Genomic DNA, 13,558 nt, shown 5'->3' on the forward strand with positions numbered 1-13,558 from the left:
TAGAGCCAGTTTAGTGGGGTAGGGAAAACGAAGCAATAAAACACTAGGTTGGAGACAGACTGTGCCTTGCCTTCCGGAGAGAGTGGACAGAACCGTAGAACCCTGAGATCTTAGCTACAATGGCTGGAAGGAACCATTGGATCACCTCTTCAGTTTCCAGAGCTGGTGACGCCAGGGCATTTTGAGCACTTAAAAGCAGACAGAAGCAAAAACAGGACTTCAATATAATAAGAGGATTACAATGGATAAAATGAAAAAAGAGAAGAGAAATGTGAGGAACTGGCCCTTAAGCCAGTGTCTAGACTAGGTGATGTCTCATTTTATTTATCAGGTCACAAATATTGTCCAGCTTCAGAGCGAGCCACTTCCTTGCTTCTGAGGCAGGCCTGGGTTCCTGAAGCAGGTATTTGCCCCTAGGATAAAGAATAGGTCTGTTTCTCATGGTTATTTGTTGAGGTTCACTGCTTCTGTTGGCACTGCATTGTCCTTAGCATGCAAAGATGAAATAAGAACCCAAGGAAAACACGTGAAGTGTGTGATTAAATTGATTGATGATCTTCAGTTAACTCTGATTAGACTTTGATAGACTTCCTGACAAAATTTTGAGTATAATATCTATATCTGCACAATTTCTTTATTATTCTTTCAACTTCTTGACCTCATTTAGTGTTCACAATAACCCTGTAATAGGTATTACCCTAACTACACTGAGCTTTAAAGATGAAAATCAGATCGTGCTCTTTTCCCACTTATAATTCTTCACTGCTTCCTCACTATCCACCTATTGGCTCATTCATCCTTCCTTGGGGAAATATATTCCAAGTTAATAACTTAAAAGAAAAAAGCAATTTATACAAGAATGTATGTAATAGCTTTATTCACTCTATTAAAAAACTGGAAACAACCCCAAACCAGACAATAAAAGGTGGGGCTAAGCAAATCCTGCTCTATCAATACACTGAAATACCCTGTAATTACTGTAAAGGATAAGAATATGGTCTACACTGAGGCATTAGTGTGTATCTAAATGAGTGTGTCTCAAGGAGGTAGGTAAGTGTGACATAAACTTAATAAACAGGGTAATAAACAACGTGATTTTGATGCTGTAAAGATATGCACTGACAAAAATATAGACTGACAAAAGACTAAACAATGACAAAAAGTGATAAAATGTTTGGTATTATATGTGAATCAGACCTTCTGTTTGAGTGTGACATAAAAAGTTAAGTGTGGAAAATAATGCCTTTGGGATTTTCTTCTGGGGACACTTACATAGAATTTTATACTGTGAAGAGGAAACTATAGGTGGAACTTAAAACTTTAAGACCCCGGTACAGTAGGGTGGGCTAAAGACACAGTAATAGATTCATGTTGGGATGTAGGGTTTGGGTCAATTCAAGTCAGAACAGGATGGGGCTTGGACCAGGGTTACATCAGTTACTGCTGCCACAGTAGTTCAAGGCCAGTGAGGAGTCACAGAGCAGGAAAAAACTGCCCTATTAACTGAGAGGAAAACTGGTTAGACTTGATCAAGTAGAACCGACCCTATGCACAATTTCAAAGAGGCTCCAGGAGCAGTTCACCAAATTCTCTTCTCTTTATTAAGGTATTTGTTTTGGTTGAAAGTATAAACGCATAGTGCGGAAGCCTCACAAATGACTGAAGTACCTGAACTTTACTATCTATGCAAATGGGTTAGGTCTCTTCCTAGTCTCTTTTAGGGTTCTTCCCCCAATCTAAATCTCAAGGTATTTACCTTTTGTGCTTTTCAGTAAACAATATAATCATTAACTGAATTCTCTTTAGTTCACTGTGTACAAATGAGTAGATTGATGGTCAGGAATGATATTGCCTTTCTAGATTTCTCTCAGTTTTCTGTCTTTGTACATCTTGATTCTCATCTTGGCTTATCCTGGCTTGATCAGGCCCAAGAAAGACTGGCTCATGCATCCCAAACTCATGAGAATCTGATTTGTATCTGAAAATCAATTTAATTATTTACAATGAGAAATGTAGCAGCCAAGTAGATCAATATATTTATGTTGGCTGGTTTGCAAGCTCTTTTCCCACAAAGGAAACTAAACAAAGATTTAGAAGTCTGTTGCTGCATGAGAATAAGTTATTAGTACAAGGATGAGGTCCGAGAGAGGTTCGTTTATAAATTGATCTACCTAAAATTCCCTGATTCCCATTGAATGTCTACTCCTCTAAAGGTCCAGCTTATACCTCACCTGTTCTGTGAAACTTCTTCTAGCCCTGAGCCTTTGGTAAAATTAATCACTCATTTGGCCAGACCACCGTAATATTTATAAATCTCTTATAGCACTAATCACCTTATATTCTAGTATTTCTTGATGTACCTGTCAATCCTGCTGTTTCAACAAGGGACGCTCTGCATGTTTGTTTCCCCAATGCCTAGCGCGTAATAAGTGCTCAGTGTAGAGTTGCTGAATGAAAGAAGGATGAAGGAAGGAAGGAAGGAAGACGGAAGGAAGTTATTGCTCTATCTACCCTGATGACATTTCCTAAATCAGATTTTACTAAATGGATGTGGATAGATATTAAGAGCAGTTGGGGGTGGGCGGTATGTGGAAACAGACAGAAAGAGAGAGGATGCTGTCACTTAACTGTGGGAGACTTGTCTGAACATTATACCATGGGGAACCTATAAAAGCCAGTTATAGGCAACACTCAATGCTTTGCATTTTCACCCAGACCGATATGCTTATCTGATTCATTTATATTATGCCCTGGCCTCACTATAGGCCCTGGCTCATATGTGCCTTAGCTTGCCTTCCTGTTTTAGTGAACAATTTGACCACCTCCACAAGCATAACTCACCTCTCACCCATCTCCTCTGCTCTCCTCTGCTAATTCTCAGGGCACTTTAGATCCCTATTTCTCAAAGGACCAATAGCATCAACATCACCTGTGAATTTGTTAGAAACACAAAACCTCAAGCCCCAGAACTACTGAATCAGAATCTGAATTCTTACAAGATCTTGAAGTGACTTATAGGCACATTAAAGTTAGAGAAGCTCTGCTTTAAATCTTTACAATAACCACTTCTCCTAGCTCATGGTTTTCCTCTCTATCTTGTCTCCTGTTATTCTCAAGACATCAACATTCATTGTATTAGTTATTTATAAAATCACTCCAACTAATCAGCTTAAAACAACAAACATTATTGCCTCACAGTTTCTGTGCGTCAGGAATCTGGGCAAGATTTACCTAGATCCTCTGACTCAGGGTCTCTCACAAGGCTGTAATCAAGGTGTCAACTGGGGCTGCAAACATCTATGGCTCAATTGGGGAGGAGCCACTCCAAACTCACTCATGTGGTTGTCGACAGGCCTCATGTCCTTCTGGGCTGTTGGACTGCGGGCCTCACGTTCTCACTGGCTGCTGGGGAGAAGCCTCCCTTAATCCTTACCTGATTGATTTCTCCTTTGGACAGCTCACAACATGGCAGCCGGCTTCACAGAGTAAACAAATGAAAAAACAAGAGAGCGCAAGCAAACAGAAGCTAATCTTTTGATAACAGAATATCAGAAGTGACAGTCCATCATTTCTGCCTTATTTTATTTGTTAAAAGTAAGTAACTAGGTCTAGTCTATGCTCAGGGGGAGCGGATCATACAAGGATGTGAATGGGCTATCTTTGAAACTGTCTGCTATATCCATGTTTATTTTTATCTAATAAATTGGCCAACTAGTTTCTGCTTCAGTTACATATCTGTATGGCCATATCTGGGACCTCAATACCATTTAGAATTTTACATTCTCCAAATTTTCTCCCTCTGTGCTTCCTGTCTTGGCTATGACTTATTATTCCCTGTACTTGTCCCACATTTTCACTCCCATTAAACCATCCTTCACAACAAACATGACTTCCTATCCTTTTTAGCCTTGTTCTGGTCTATTAATGCTCTTTCAGTTGTAGGCAACACTCAATGTCTTATATTACACAGGGGTCTTCCTTTGAGTGGCCAGTTATGTATGGACTTACCAAAAATCTAGAAACACCCACAGTCACCCATTCGATTTGTGAGATTGTCATCTTTTCTTCCTCCACTTTAGGGAAAATTTTGCGTTCTCTGGTTTTCTTCCATTTACAGGTCTTTGAGCATCCCTGAAGGAAATCATAAAATCATGCAGATTGGATTCACTATAAATGTATGTTATCTAATTTCATCTGGGCAACACCTCTCTTCAGGATTGCATCCCTACAGAATTTACCCACCAGCATTTTCAGAACATCTAGGGTTCTGTGGCAGGAATCAAAATGCTTCTCCTAACCCCACTCCTCCCAACTTGTGGACCCGCTCAAGCTGCCTCCAGTGGTTCTTTTCCATACACCTGGCCTGTCTTGGCTCATGGTGCTGACTTTCTTAAAATCTCTTAAAGGTTCACAAAATAGCATCTGGCTTTGGCATGTCCCATACCTCTTGCTGAGCAGCCTCAAGCCTGGCACAAGCAGCAGCCAGTCTTGGTTCCCAGATTGGCCTCTGGAGGCATCTCTAAACCCAGCACAGGTGGCAGCCATCTGCGGATTGCCTGGAGACTCTTGCCAGATGGCCCTGGGCAGTGCAGAGGCTGTGGCTGAAATTGGCCTGTGGCTGGGCCCCTCCCAGGAGGCCCTTGGGCCAGCAAGCCCGGTGGCCAGAGCTGGAGCACTGCCCAGGGCTGCATCTAAGAGGGACACACCCAAAGGGCAGACTGGGTAGGCACCAGAGCCCTGCTAAAGTGAATCCTGCTCTGTAAGGTCAGCCCTTCACCAGCCAGTCCTCAGAATCAATCAGCCTGAGGGTCATTCCTTCCACTGATGAGCAAACAGCAAACACAGCTCAACAACAACAGGAGGGCACATACAACCCATACAAGGGATACACCTTGGGCACGCAGCTTAGGTGACCAGGGAAGCCTGCATGACTGGACCCCACAGGACATCAACTACATAAAATCACTCTACTAAGACTGGGAGACTTAGAAGCCTAATACACAGGAAGGCAGCCAAAATGAGGAAACAAAGAAACACGTCCCAAATAAAAGAATAGATCAAAGCTCCAGAAAGAGAACTAAACAAAATGGAGTCAGGCAATCTACTAGATTCGGCATTCAAAACGTTTATTATAAGGATGCTCAGTGAACTTAAAGAAGAATAGATGAACTAGTAAGAACTTTAACAAAAAGATAGAAAACACACAAAAATAACCAGTTAGAAATGAAGAATACAATAACTGAAATGAAAAATACATTAGAGGGAATCAACAGATTAAATGAAACAGAAGATCGAATCAATGATTTAGAGGAGATGGTAGCAGAAAACACCCAATCAGAACAGCAACAAGAAAAATAATTCAAGAAAATGAGGATAGTTTAAGGAGCCTCTGGGATAACAACAAGGGTAACAACATTCATATCATAGAGGTACTAGAAGAAGAAGATAGAGAGTAAGAAATTGAAAACTTCCCTCAGAGAGTCCCAAACAAGATGAACCCAAAGAGGCCTATGCCAGACATCATAATCAAAAGGCCAAAGGTTAAAGACAAAGAGAGAATCTTAAAAGCAGCAAGAGAAAAGCAGTTAGTTACCTGCAAGGGACCTCTCACAAGACTATCAGCTGATTTCTCAACAGAAACTTTGAGGGCCAAAAGGGATTGGCAGGAATATTCAAAGTGTTGAAAAGTAAGGATTACTCTACTCAGCAAAGCTATCATTTAGAATCAAAGAACAGATAAAGAGCTTCCCAGACAAGAAAAAGATAAAGGAGTTCATCTCCAGCAAGCCAGTGTAACAGAAAATGTTGGAGGGACTTCTTTAAGAAGAAGAAAAAAATATATATAAAAAATATGAATAATAAAATGGCAATAACTACATATCAACAACTACTTCAAATGAAAAAGGATTAAGTGCTCCAGTCAAAAGATAGGGTGGATGAATGGATAAGAAAACAGGACCTTTCCATATACTGCCTACAAGAGACTCGCTTCAGGTCAAAAGACACATACAGACTGAAAGTAAAAGTATGGGAAAAGAGGTATTGTGAAAATAGAAATGAAAAAAGAATCTGAGGTAGCAACTTATACTAGACAAAATAGACTTTAAAACATAGGCTATAACAAGAAATAATGAAGGACTCAGTAATCCCACTTCTGGGTATTTATCTGAAAAAAACTCAAAATACTGCTTTGAAGGAACATGTGCATCTATATGTTCATTGTAGCATTATTTACAATAGTCAAAATATGGAGGCAACCTGGGTGTCCATCAATGGAGGAATGGATAAAGAAGAGGTAGTACATATATACAGTGAAATATTACTCAGCCATAATAAATAAATATAAATAAATAAATAAAATCTTGCCATCTGCAATGACATAAATGGACATAGAGGGTATCGTGGTGGGTGGAGTAAGTCAGACAAAGGAAGACAAATGCCACATGATTTTATTTACATGAGGAATCTAAGGTACAAAATAAACAAAAAACCCAGAAACAAACTCATAGATAGGGAGAACATTTTGAGGGTTGCCAGATGGGAGTGGGGCTGGGAGGTTAGTGAAAGAGGGGAGGGGATTAAGAAGTACAAATTGGTAGTTACAAAATAGTCAAGGGGATATAAAGTATAGCATAAGGAATATAGTCAACAATATTGTAATAACTATATATGGTGTCAGAGGGGTACTAGATTTATTGGGTGATTGCTTCATAAGTTATATAGATGTCTAATCGCTATGTTGTACACCTGAAACTATTATAATATTGTATGACAACTATAATGGAAAATTAAAAAAAATATTTTTTTAAAAGAATGCCCCTAGACTTCCTCCTCTGCGGGCACATTACATATTGGAGAAGGCGAAACCCCACAGTTATTACTCCTCCATGTGCTGTCCATCTCTTAAGATTTTGTTGACCTCTCTCATCTACTGTTGCCTCATTTTACATGTTATTGTACTTATTGATGTGTCTTTTTTCAGTTCTCGTTTTTTAGACTGTTGGGAGAAAGAAGAAATAAAGACCTTTGCCAATCTACTTGCTCCGCAGACCCATCTGAGTGATAGGATATTCTCCCACGTCCCTGTGTGAAGGATTAGGGTGACATTAAGATATACCAGCATACCAGAATGCAGGTATTAATAATTTTAAAAACTCCCCTAGGTGATTCTGATAATCTCTACCAGGACTACCATTTTTGTATTAGTTATTCATTGCTGTAATTGCTGTATACCACATTAATCTAAAACTTAATGGCTGGAAAAAAACAAACATTATCTCACAAACAACAAATATTACTTCACAGTATTTGTGGGTCAAGAATCTGGAAGTGGATTATCTGGGTACTTCTGGCTTAGAGTCTGTCATGAGACTGAAATCAAATTGTTGGGTAGGGCTGCCCACCATCTCCTTAGATAGACTCTATTTGACAGTATTATAACAGAGGCAATATATCAGAGAGTTAAAGTACAGTCTTTGGAGTGAAAGAGGCCTGAATTTGAGGGGTGGATCTAGCATTTTTTCATGTATGACTTTATGAAATGAACTTTCTCCGAACTCTAGTTTTCTATTCTAAAACATTAGGATAATAAGACCTACCTCATAGAGTTATTGTAAGAACTAAATAAAACGATGCATATAAAGTTGTTAACATAATCTCTTTTTCTTTTTAAATAGATATGCCTCCTGACATCTTTTTCCAAGCTAATATAGATTACCACTACCAGTTTATTTCTTCATAACATTTTTGACCAAATTATTCTCAAATCAAAACCTATTTATTGAAGTTAAGACTCCTTAGCATCCCTTTCAAGATTCTTCAATATAGTCTCAACCTTCCTACTTCCCCTTCTCATTCTATTCTTCCCTGCATTTCTCCTGTGTTTTAGTCCACCTCTACTGGATACTTTTTCTAAAACTCCCTTATGCTTTTACTATCACAAGTTATTATTCATGAGCTTTTCCCCATGTGTGTCCACAGAAACCTTAGCCATCTTCTAAGATATAGCTGAAATTCTTTCTCTGAGAATCTGTTTGCCTTAGTCAGAAGCAATCCCCTTCTGGCGTGAGTTTCCAGATATTTAGTATACTATTTTATGATATTATTTATTTAAACGAGCAAATGAAAGTGGCACTTCGTCATCATTAAGAATTGTCATTGAAAGTAGATTCCAAGCTCTCAGGGGACAGAGTTTACATCCTACACTTTCTTCTGTCTTCTATAGCACCCAACACACTACCTGATAAATGAAACGGGCGAATAGATGGGGTAAATAGTGGACAGGGAAATATACTGTAAAATGACAAACAAGATTATCCAAAAATAATTTCAGGGACTCATTATGTGTTGTCTGGAAATGGGTTGACTGGACCACAGGCCCTTCCACCTCACCAGCAAAAAGAGGCTGCACTCAAACCCAACTTACCACGTGTGCCTATCAATTTCCTATTTGCTCTTGGAAGCATCTCCCACCCTTTCCCTTCTCTGTGCTGTATCGCAGGGAACTACATCTGCCAGACTCCCTTGCCCTTTGGCTTTTAGGTAATTTCAGGTAGTTTTCATGTTTTGTTTCACTATAATTTACTCATTTTCATTGCTGTAAAATATTCCATTGTATGAATGTACCAAGTTTATGTATTTATTCTATTAATGGACATTTGAGTTTCTAGTTTGGGGCTATCATTAATAATGCTGACATAGACATTCTCTTACGTGTCTCTTGTAAAAAGACATGTTAGCAATTACTTTTTGGATTAGCACTTATTTCTAGGACTGGAATTGCTGGGTGACGGGTATGTGTGTTTCTAGTATTTACTAGATATTTCAAATCTCCAAAGTCGTTACAGAGTTGTATGAGAGTTCTTGATGCTCTACATCCTTGCTAATGTTTGGTATTGTCAAACTTTTACAATTTCTGCCTATCTGATACTTATGAAAAGATATCTCATTCTGTTTAATACACTAATTACTAGGGAGGTTGAGTCCCTCTTCTTAGGTTTATTGATTCTGTGTGTCTTCTGTGAAGTCATTTGTATGCTAATCTTTCAGTTGGTTGTTTTTGTCTCCTTTGACATATAGGAATACTTTATATATTCGGAATATCACACATTGTTAGTTTTAACATATACTTATTGAGCATTTACTATGCTAGAAGAATACAGTAGTGAACAAGACAGACCCCAAAAACTTATGCTTCATGAAGCTTAAATTTCAGTATACGGAGAGAAATAATGAACACAGTAAATAAGCAAAGGTTGCAGTATATTAAATTTTACATACTCTGTTATAAATGCTCTACAGGTTCTCCTTGACTCAATAGAGTTACATCCCAATAAACCCATTGCAAACTAAAAATAGCATAAGTAAAAAATTCATTTAATACACTTAACCTACTGAACATCATAGCTTAATTTAGTCTACCTTAAACACGCTCAGAAAACTTACATTAGCCTATAGTAAGGCAAAATCATCTTGCTGCTACTGCCCAGCATAATGAGAGAATATCCTACCATACATCACTAACTTGGGAAAAGATCAAAATTGAAAATTTGAAGTACAGTATCTATTGCATGTGTATTGTTTCTGCACCCTCATTAAGTTGAAAAATCTTAAATCAAATGATTGTATGTCGGGGAGTGTCTGTAGAAAGAAATAAAGAAATAAAGGACTTCTGGGGAAGGGTTACAATTTAAAATAGGCAGTCAAGGAAGACATCACTGAGAAAGTGACATTTGAATAAAACCCTGAAGGAGTTAAGGAAACAGATCATAGAAATATTTGGTGGAAGAACATCTCAGATAGAGAAAACAACAAATGCAAAGGCCCTGCAGTTGGAGCATAAATGGCATATTCAAGGAACAACAAGGAGGCCAGTGTGGCCAAAGCTGAATCAGAAAAATGAGTCATAAGAGATGAAATTTGGCAGCAAGGTGGGGAAGATGTCTGAATGTAAAGGCTGTTGTAGACCATTATAAGGACTTTTACTCTGGGTGAGGTGGGAAGCCATTTGAGGAATGGAAAATTTTGAGCAAAGAAGTGACACAATCTGACTTACTATTTTAAAAGGCCCACTCTAGGGGACAAGGGTAAAAGTAAACTGAGGGGCTTTCAAAATAATCCAGGTGAAAGATAATGGTGGCTCGTACTAAGGACATACTGAAGTGGTAAAAAGTGATTAGATAAAATTAAAAGATAACCCGTGAGTAACTATGGCTTAGCTGAGGTCAGGTGGCATTTGTTGGTTAGTTACTGATTAATCTGTGTTTTTCTACTCTAGAAGAACTATCTCTAGTAACACATAGGAGCTGAGACTGTGGGTGGAGAAAACAAAGGTAACCAACTTATTGGTATGGCTATAACAGTAAATAGACAAAAATAATAATGGCTCAGGCCGAGGTGGCACCAGTGAGAGTGATGAGAAGTTTTTAAATCTAGATTTATACTAGAAGTAGAACTAATAAGATTTATTGATAAATTGGGCAAGGAATATAAGCAAAAGTGAGAAATCAGGGATGACTGAAGGGGTGTTTATCCTAGAAGGTTAGAGTTTCTATTAGTTAATAATGGAAAAACTTTAAGACCAGATTTGGTAGAGAAATTCAGGAAATCATTTTTGGACTTTTTGGTTTGCGTTACCTTTTAGACATTCAAGTGGAGGTACCCAGTTGGCAACTGGATATACAAACCTGGTATTCAGGAGAATTTAAAGGGAGTTTTATTAGTCAACATTATTGATGTAATGAATGAGACCCAAATCTCAGTGGATTACCGCAACCAACATTTATTTCTTGCTCTCGTTACATATGAGCAACAGGTTGATTACAGCTCTGCTCTAGGCGGTGGGCCAACTATGTGTCTCATTCAAATATCTTCTAATTTTGGGCCTAGGCTGAAGAAACAGCCACTGTCTGCCACATGCCATACTCATGGCAGAGGACAGAAGCAAGAGTGGCCAAACTAAACAATATAATCCAATTTAAAGCATTTCCTTACATGTGGCTTAAACCACATGCTTTCATTCCATTCTATTCGCCAAAGAAAGTCACATAGCCCAGCCCTGCAACGAGACAAGGATATATATTGTGCATAGAAGAGGCTTTTCAAGACAAATCCAAAGGGTGTGGATGTATGGTCTTCACAGAGGGAGGGAGCAAATAGTTGTAAACTATCATTCAATCTGCCACAAAGTGAGTATAGACATCGAAGAGAAGAAATCAAAAGATTGAGATGTTCTAGTGTTCAGAGGTCAGGGAGATAAGGAAAAACAAACAAAGAAGACTGAGAAAAATCAGATAGTAAGGTAAGGAGAAAACAGGTTGGAAATCAATGGAATATTACTCAGCTATAAGAAGAGATGAAATACTGCCATTTGTGATAACATGGGTAGACGTTGAGATTATCATGCCAAGCAAAATAAGACAGAAAAAGTTGAAAACCACATTATAGCACTTATATGTGGGATATAAACCTAAAAACAACAAACAAACAGGACAAACAGAGACTCGTGGCCATAGACAATAGACTAGTGGTTGCTAGAGGGTGGCGGGGGGAAGGGAGGTAGATGAGGTAAAAGGGGTCAAATATGTGGTGATATAAAGAAATCTAACTATGAGGGGTGAACATACAATACAATATGTATATGATGTACTGTTCAATTTTACACTTGAAACTTACTGGATTTCACTAACCAATATCACCATAATAAAAAATGGAAAAAAAAAAAAAAGAAAGAAAAGTGTCTCAAGAACAGAGGAAACAACTGAGTCACATGTTGCTAATAGGTCAAGCAAGATGAGGACCGATATTGATCATTCAATTTAGCCATGTGGAAATCTTTGGTGAACTTGACAAGAAAATCGATGAATGGTGTGGGGCAAAAACTTGATCAATGTGGAGTCAAGAGAGTGGGAGGAGAAAAGTTAAAGACAGTGGGCATAGGCAGTCTGCTCTTTTAAGGACTTTTGCTAAAAGGGGAAGGAAGTAAATGGAGGAGTAACTGGAAGAAACAGTGAGGTCAATAGTATTTTTATTAAGAGAGAAGAAATAAAACTGTGGTTTTGTGATGATAGAAAAGATCCAGTGGAGAAGGAAAAACTGGTGATGCCAGAGAGAAAGCAGAGAATTGCTGTATACGGATGTCCCTGAATAGGCTAGAAGGAACGGGATGAAGTGCACAGTGGAAGGCTGGTTTTCACGAGGAGTATGGACTCATTCATACTAACAGGTGAGAAAGCAGAGCATATGGACATAGCACCGTAGGTGAGTAGATATGATAGTGTTAGCATATGAAAATTCTTTTATGATTTCTTCTATTTTTCAGCAAAATAATATGCAACTCATCAACTGAGTGTGAGGATAGAGAGAAGTTGTCAGAGGTTTGAAACTTAGAAGAAAATATGAATAGTCTAGAATGGGAGACTGAATGCACTGGGGAACAATGCTTGATAGGTAGCATTAAAGGCTTACTTGAGGACAGTGATGGTTGTGTGATTTTTCTTCTCCTACCACAGTCAGCTGCAGTGGTGTGGGTGCAGTGTTGAGTGGAGAACTGGATTTATCAGGGTAACAAACAGAAAGTTATACTTAACCAGAATTTGTCAAGTTAAAAAAGAGAGCAAGAGGGACAAAGCAGTTTAAGATGTCTGCAAGAGGAAGTTGATAATAGTTAATTATGGAATTTAAGTTAGACAATAATAGAAGTAGAGCATGACACAGGATGGGAACAATAAAATGATAGAAGAATCAATAGATGATCCAGGTAAATTTGACAAACTATTGGAATAAGAAATAAGCTTAAAAATTAGAAAATCTCGGTCAGAGTGTGATCCTGAACATTGAGATTGTGGAGGAGTTGCAGTTATGGATAATGATAAGATCTAGAGCAGCTCCATCCAAGAGAACTTTCTGTAATGATTGAAATGTTCTCTATCCACCATCTAATACAGTAACATCAGGGGTACTGATCACAGGAAATGGGATGACTAAGGAAATGAAATATAAATTGTGTTTAATTTTAATAAATTTTGAATTAAAAGCAACATGAAACTAGTTGCTACCTTATTGGACAGTGCATTTCTAGAGATATAATCATTTTAGTGAGTGGCTAAGATGGAAAACAACAGTAGTAGAGAAGAGGAGGCCAAACTTTATTGGAAGGACCATATCAGTAAGTGGATATTGAAATTACCAAGAATTATGACAAGATTAGTATTGGACTGACAGTGAAGTACCAGCTAAAATCTTTAAGGAAAGACAAGTCTCAGGATAGGAGCATGGGTATAACAAGGAACGAACTGAGTGATATAGTCAGATAACATGTTAATCAAAACAGAGTTTTAGGAAAGAAGAAAAGAAGGAAAAAGTTTAGTAATGCAAAGAGGATGCCTATCCTTTGTCTACATCCAGTGGTATAATATATGCTTTTATAATGTCTTCTTTCACTGAAAAGAGAAATTCGTGGATTGTCTTATCTCTTATTTATGATGTCTTTCGTTGAGTAAAAGTTTCACTTCTTAAATTTGAAAAGTTTATTTATCTTTTCTTTTATGATTCTGATTTT

General features: G+C 38.1%; 1 long non-coding RNA gene across 1 annotated transcript in view; it reads left to right on the top strand.

Moving 5' to 3' along the window:
- The first annotated feature begins 6,992 nt into the window (after positions 1–6,992).
- Positions 6,993–13,558, top strand: part of LOC112472250 — a 16,313-nt gene continuing 9,747 nt past the window's right edge. Inside the window, exons 1-2 of the long non-coding RNA XR_003043586.1 lie at positions 6,993–7,135; positions 12,069–12,223. This is a non-coding gene — a long non-coding RNA (uncharacterized LOC112472250). The remainder of the gene's footprint in view (positions 7,136–12,068; positions 12,224–13,558) is intronic.

The sequence above is a fragment of the Pteropus alecto genome, unplaced genomic scaffold, assembly GCF_000325575.1.
Source record: "Pteropus alecto unplaced genomic scaffold, ASM32557v1 scaffold76, whole genome shotgun sequence".
Classification (NCBI taxonomy): Eukaryota; Metazoa; Chordata; class Mammalia; order Chiroptera; family Pteropodidae; genus Pteropus; species Pteropus alecto.